A 7,480-nucleotide genomic window follows, 5' to 3' on the forward strand; every position below is an offset into this window, starting at 1 on the left:
GGGAGTCTAGCTCGTATTTTACCTTCATCAGTTGGAAATTAAATTGAATAGCTATAGGGTTTTGTTAATCGAATCATATTAATTTCACTCTAAAAAGTTATTAGGTTTTGAAAGCGAAGCAGAATCGTCGTGCAAGCCATTGTCTTATTTTAGAACCTGGTGTCTGCAGGTTATAGAGTAAATTGCACTTTGGCTTTGAATGATATTATGTTGAGTAGATAGGTCTGCATAATGTTCAGCTAATTGATATTTGATGATATCTGTGTATGTATTATTCTATGGCAGATGGATCTGATAGCTAAGTTAAGACATCCATATATCGTGGAGTACAAGGATGATATGGTCGAGAAGGTATTATGTTATTTAGTTTCTAGAGCAGGATTTGGAACTGATTTTTTTTATGAGAACGGAGAAGCATGAGCACTGCAAAAATAATCCGAGCCAACAAAGGCTTTTGAAGCAATCTTTTTGTCACTTGCCATAACTGGGAAGGTTATACATAAAAAGGCAATGTGTTCCCAGCATACCAGCAGACAAATTGGACACAGAACAAACTGATAGTTCCATTAACACTCTTAAGATTGCCATCATTTCATTAGAATGAGATACTGTACAGGAGCTTCCATCTGTGTTGTTTCTCTAAATTATTGATAATATCATCAATTGTATCCTCCCAATTTTCAGTCGCTTCAAGTTCTTGACACAAAATCAAAGCAAGACGACATCCAATTGCTACCTCCTCATGGTTATCTTTTACATCTAAATTGATAACAAGAACCGGCATCAAGAGCTTGATTTAATGAGCTTTCCTTATGGGAACTTTAGTCCTTCTACCTCGTGCCTCACCTTGCAAAGATCATGCATCTTTTCCTTCTTCCTTACAGTGGTGGCTGCAAACATTGTTTTCTACTTTGGATACAAGTCTTCATTTTGCATTATGTTCTTGAAATGCTAGATGTAGAATTGGAGCTTTCACTAATATGTTTCTTTGTAACTTCATGTGTATAAGTTGGTTAAGGAACTACATGTCTTAATGTTTGCATTTGGTTCTCTTAGTCTGTGTATAAATTACCTAAGGAACTTCATGTCCTAGCTTTCACTTATTGATTTTGGACATCATTGTGGATCAGAAGTTATGTTTCTGTAATTTAATCACCTGTCTCTATTTCTTTCAGTCCCTCCCTTGTGTACCTAATTTCCCTTCACAAGAGAGCTCGCGATCTCTGGAATCACTGCGCCTTGGAAAATATGCAGATATGACTACACCTGTTGTGCATTGAATTATTTTTTTTTGGTTATAATCATCATTTCTTTGATAATCTCATAGAAACTTACTCTTGTAGTGGTTTAATGATGTCTTCTCAACTGATTTATCTGACAAGTGTGAGAATGTTCTCAGTCGACTATGAGAAAAGCATGGATGCAAAGTATGTCTATTTCTATTATTACATTCTCCATTACTTTATCTTGGACTTTGGTTAGTGTATCTTCTAGCTTTGGTTTAGAATTGTTGGTACAATTAGCGTCAATATTGTGAGTATCTATCATTCTACAAGATTGTTACTACGTTCAAGATTTTTATTTATCTCGTGGTTAAAGACTGTAGAGATTGTAATACCAAAGTTGCATGAGATGCACATTGCACATATTGTTTCTATTGGGTCTGAATCATTGTGCACACTGAATCTAGAATGTGGTGGTGGGTACACAATTTCTCTTTGAATATTCGAGTACATCACATGTCTTCTTACTAGATCTCAATGTCATATTGGAAGCAACTTCAAATCATCCTTGTTATCTGTTTTCTTCTTCTTCTTTTTTGTCACCAGGAAATGAGCAATATTGGTATATGATACTCGTACAGATTTGACATTTTTTCATTCATTTACTGCAGCAGACTATGTTGTTGCTCAGCGGCTTAGGTGAGACATGTTTCTGAAGCTACCTACTCTAAAGCAATCTAACCTAGTCATGAATTTCTTTCAGACTCCATCTAAGAACTGGTCTGATGTTATTGTTGTCATTTGAGAACTGATTTATTGATTTAGAAATATGGTGGCATCTAAAATGACTGAAAACATCAGATAGTTGCATCTTACCTTAGGTTTACTTTTATACTTAGTTAGTTGCCAAAACTTTTAAGTTGATAACTTTGGAACCTATCAACAATGTTCTCTGGGTTCTTGCAGGCGGAGGTTAATGTATTTCCATATGGAGATTTTCGAGAATGTGGATATCATTGTGACACCTACAACTAGGTATGTCAAAGACTTCCATACCTTTACCAAGGCTACTCTATTCCAGTTATTGAACATATTAAATGGCTAGTCCAGAATGTGTAGACAGTAAATTAGTTTGTTGATACATGTCAAAGTTAGATTTTTGACATCCTGAACCTGTGTGCATAGGCAGGAATATTCCTATCACCATTTCTTATACTTCCTTCTTTATTAGCATGACACCACCCAGAATTCCACCAAGTGCTATTAAAGTTGGGGAGACTGATTTGCAAGTTTCAGGTTTTTCCCTTAGTCACCTCTTACCAGATATCATTAACTATCGAGTTAGTTGAAATTGTACAAAGGTTGTTTCTCTACTATTTGTATTCATGTATTCAATATTTCAGGAAATCTTTTGCGGTTTATAGCAGAGATGTTGCTTGTGTATTGGCTTTCTGATTGTCAACTGGTTCTTATATAACTAAGTCATTACACTTTTTCATAATGTGCTCATGATTAGTTTCATAGAGACCTTTCTGTTGAATTTTTGTTTTCTCATCCATGTGGATTCCATTTTGGTCGTGATCATCTGCATATGTTAGTTTACATGTTGCTGCGTGATTCTCTGAGGTTTTTTTGTTCTGATTGCCTTCTTTCTTGAGAAAGGCTAAATTCACTGCCATATCCAATTTGCTCTCTATCTATAGGTTTTTAATGTCATCGTCTTTCCCTCAATTCAATCACCATCTACCTTCAAATTATTGTTTATTGGTGTTCTCGATTAGATTTAATATAATGTTGTATTGTACTCATACATGCAAGTGTTTCTACCACTGATAAAGTTATTTATTCCTTAATTTCTTGACAATTCAAAGCCATGTATTTTTCAAAGCGCATGTACACCGAGACTTGACAAAGAATAGAGATGCAAATTGTTTCGCTTTCGAGAATAAATCAAATTGGTTAGCTTTATTTGTGATATCAGGTAAATTGATGATAGCATTTTTTTTTTTGGAAATCAATTTTTGATTCTATCATGTAGAAATGCTTGTTGGATTGTTTCTATGTACATTACTATCTGCAACAATTATAATAGTTGAAGATAGACAATCATGTATTTGAATTAATGTAGAAAACAAGATATCTATATGTTTGGGAAAGTTGATAATCAAGTTTACATCAAAAGGATACTGATCAAGTGTACTATCTATGATCATGATCCTCATATAAGTGAGTCATGTTTTTTCTGAGTAGTCTGTGCTTGTGAAAAGTAGGAATTATGTCTATCTAGAACAAAAATGTCCTCTAACTCCTGCCATTTCCAAGGAAGAACTGCGACTATGGAATCTGCTGCTCTGGCCGCTGTTCTGTTACCCGATCTTGGTGGTGTAGTTATAGGAGATTATACCTAATGATCATCGTGAAACAAAGGGAATAATATCAAATGTATCCCCCACCGCTACTTGACAGCCTAAGGAGAAGATGATCATGCAAAAAATAGCTAGGGGAAGTGAGTTAGCTCTTTAGAGGAGGATGAAGTGTTCAGAATTGATGAGATCGAATATATCTTAGATTAACAAATTATAATTAGTATCAGGTCATTTTAACCTGATATATTTTATTGATTTTCTAAAGAATGTTAGAGCCCTACGAGTAAAACTCGAGTCTATTACTGCACAACTTATGCACAAAGAGTAGAGTTAGATTTTGTAGGAACTCTAGTGCAAGTGTTACTCCATAAAATAAGACATTCAATGGTGTTGGTGTTTCTCTAGCTGATTTTAAAAATCATCCTTTTAAATTGGTGACTTGTGTGAATGACCTGTTAAATTTGATATGACCAAACAAACTGATTTTCAGCAGGTTAGATCAACATTTTGTAGTACACAACCAAACAAGGTGAGTGTTCACTTACCACATTTAGATAGCATAGTATCAGCTATTGACAATTCCTAATGTCATATGTTATTATATAATGTTATGCAACTATATTGATTGTATATTCGTGTCATATCTTGCTCATCATTTTAGATACCACCTTCTTCTCCAGTGGATCGTAAGGATGTAAGTTAACCATGCTCTCCTTCCAATTTTAGTATGGATTAATGTGGTGATAATGTATGCTAGATAGTAGATGAAAAAATATTGATGAAATTTCCAGATTTGCGTGTTATGGATCTCATTTGTGCTTATATTATAATAAAATGAACTAGATAGAATAGCCAACAACAAAAGACATAAAAGAAAGTTTAAGAAATGCCCAGATGAGGTTTTACATTTTAACCTGTACAGTCAGATTTACGTTATGAAATGACAGGCATCATTTTTTTCATCAATGTTCAACCCTGCAATATTTGGAGTTATATTATAATTTTTTTTCCTCAAATATTTATAGCGAAGATGCACCAGTAGACTCCATTTAGTCTTTTTTTAGCTTACTGATGGGAGAGACGTCTTTGAAGGAAAATAAGTTGCAGTTAGTTGTATTATTAGCTTTTTGGTTATGTTCATATTGTTCGCATAAAAATTAGTGAGCTCTTTGGTTGTACATCTGCTTTGTGCTCTCAGAAGTCACTTGGTGCTTCCCATGGAATGATATTTATATCCTCTTGTAAAGGAATTTTTTTCGCAATAGATAATGTTTGTGAGTGATCATTTAAGTGTTTTGTTCTTTTCTCCCAGATTTATTGTTCATATTTGCCGAAAGAGTCTCGGAATACATGTAGAACTAGGATTTTATAGTTTTTGTAACAACAGTTGATTGGAAAATGGATTTTGTTGTAGTTACTTACTGTGACATGTTATTAGCATATGAAATACATGTTTTAATAGCACCTAAGAGTCATGTTTTTTCATAACAGTACCACTACATTGGGAAGGGGCTAGGAAGTATTGTTAAAATGACTAGTATTGAGCATAACAAATACATGATTTATTTCACTAACTTATAATTTTATTTTGAATGTGCAGGAAAATGTCGGTAATTGAATTTGAATAGTGGCTAGAAGTAAACTCGGTCTATTGTAGTGAATGATGAGGAGTTTTTGTACTATTGTCATATTTTTTTTGAATGCATTTGGTTTTGTGGAATTTATTGATAGTAGAGATCTTTAAGCAATCGCTTTCTAAGTATTGGTTGTACAAGACATGTTTCTCGAAGTTTATTTGAAATATATAGCTTTGATTTATTTATTTGCTAATTTTGTGCTTTAGATCACTTATATATTTAATTATGTGATTATTGAATATATGCAAAAAAAAATTATATTCTTAAAGAAAAATTGTGGCTACAAAATTCTACACAACATTGCCACACTTCAAAAGTGTTGTTGTAGGACGTCCAATGTTATCTTGTATATAAGAAAAGTTATACTTTATAAGTGTTGCTCTAGATGAGATATAAAAGGCAACACTTTTTAAGTGTGACCAATAACAAAGCAAAGGCAACGCTTTTAAGTGTAGTATAATAAAAAAAAGGTGTCGCTAATACATCACTACAAAGCGTGCCCTTACACCTCTTTGCCTACGCTTTATAAGTGTAGCTGTTATGGCGACATTTAAAAAGTGTTGCCTAAAGTCAAAGGTTACGCTTCTTTAGGCCACCCCCTAAAAAGCGTTGCTTAAAGTCCAAAAGTGTAGCCTTTTATCAAAGGCCACACTTTTTGCTAGTTTAGGCTACACTTTACTGGGGTGGCCATAGGCCTAAAATGGTGTAGTGAAAGAAAAAGAAAAAGATAAAGAAATCAACAAAACTAAAATCGAAGTTAAAATTGTAAATGACATATTATATTTTTGAATCATAGACCCTTAATTATATATATATATATATATATATATATAAGCCTACTATCAGATGACATTGTAGTATATGGAAGAGATGAAAATAAGAGATGGTTGAGGATGATGATGATTTAACTTGAAATATAATAATATCAAATTAAAATACTTAATAGTATATCGATGACAATTCAATAAACCTTTTTTTCCAGTGAAAAGTTACCGCTTCTTCTAGCTAGTTTCTATACAATATTTTTAATACTAAATCATGCCATTTACACCAAATTTTCCCCTATAAAATTGTATATATAATTAATATTAAATGAATTGGAAATTTTATAATACTTTAATTTATTTAAGGAGTAAAATGGTAAGTAAACTTTGCATTTTTGAGCTCCCCATTTTTTTATATAAAATGATATGATATGTGAATGCTGAAAAAATGTACAAGTGAAACTTTTTGGTGTGTGTTCAGTTCTGTAATTGAATTGAATCATGTTAATTGTATTAATTTTATTTTGTCCATGTTAAGTTCGGGCCCAAATTAATAATAAAAAATAAATTTATAGTTATTTTTTAAAAAGAACTCTATTTTTTTGTTTTCATTTTTGTTTTCATTTTAATAAAATGAATTTGACATTTTGTAAGGACTTAAATACAAAATGATATCCGAAAGTCGGTAAATAATGTATAAAAATAAATAAATTTTATTTGTAAGATTGATTACTTGATGCACGTTCAAGATTAAGTCCTAACCTGGCCTTTATAAATTGGTCCTCCTTTCACCCCTAAGGTTTTCAGAAAATTCTCTACATGTTTCCTCCGCCGCCGATTGTGGTAACATAAGGACAGGATAAGGAGGTAGAAATCTATTTTTAACAAAAGCTTCCGCTATCTTCATGATAATGTCTTCAGGTATGTTTTGCTTCTATAACTTCAATTAGAATAAAAAAATAAGAAAATTCATGTATATACTACAAAAAAATGGATATCCCTCCTTAAAAATATAGTAGTAGTAATAATAAGAAAAACAAATATTATTTTCAAAAGTTATGATTATGCTAGATCCATCTCATAACTGATAATAAATCACACTTTCTAACACCTCAAAATTCGAAAAAAAATTAAGAAAACAAGTTTTAGGGTTGCAGGTTGTGTCTATGGTTCCCATCTACGGACCGTACAAGCTTTTATGGGCCATAGATGGAAACCGTAGGAATATGGGAAATATATATTATCAAATAAAGTTCTAGTGTCCCATTTTATGGTTCACCGGGATGGCATGTCATCCTATGTACGAGCCATAGATAGGTCTCATAGGAAGGTCCCTGACTTAGTGATATTTTAAGGTTAAAATTGGTTAATACAGTTGGTGTCTATGGTCTGTATAAAGACCTATGAGCTATAGCTAGGGTCCATCAAAAGTTGGTTCAAAATAAGGATTCAAAACTTTTCTACGGTTAACCAGTACGGTACGTAGAAGG

At 32.7% G+C, this 7,480-nt stretch overlaps 1 long non-coding RNA gene across 1 annotated transcript; it reads left to right on the forward strand.

The window, feature by feature from the left end:
* The first annotated feature begins 1,880 nt into the window (after nucleotides 1-1,880).
* Nucleotides 1,881-2,510, forward strand: LOC107062237 (uncharacterized). Its single transcript, XR_001474505.1, has 3 exons — nucleotides 1,881-1,922; nucleotides 2,190-2,258; nucleotides 2,413-2,510. It is a non-coding gene; the product is annotated as an uncharacterized lncRNA (long non-coding RNA).
* The last annotated feature ends 4,970 nt before the right edge of the window (nucleotides 2,511-7,480 follow it).

Source organism: Solanum tuberosum, unplaced genomic scaffold (assembly GCF_000226075.1).
Source record: "Solanum tuberosum cultivar DM 1-3 516 R44 unplaced genomic scaffold, SolTub_3.0 scf00211, whole genome shotgun sequence".
NCBI classification, from domain to species: Eukaryota; Viridiplantae; Streptophyta; class Magnoliopsida; order Solanales; family Solanaceae; genus Solanum; species Solanum tuberosum.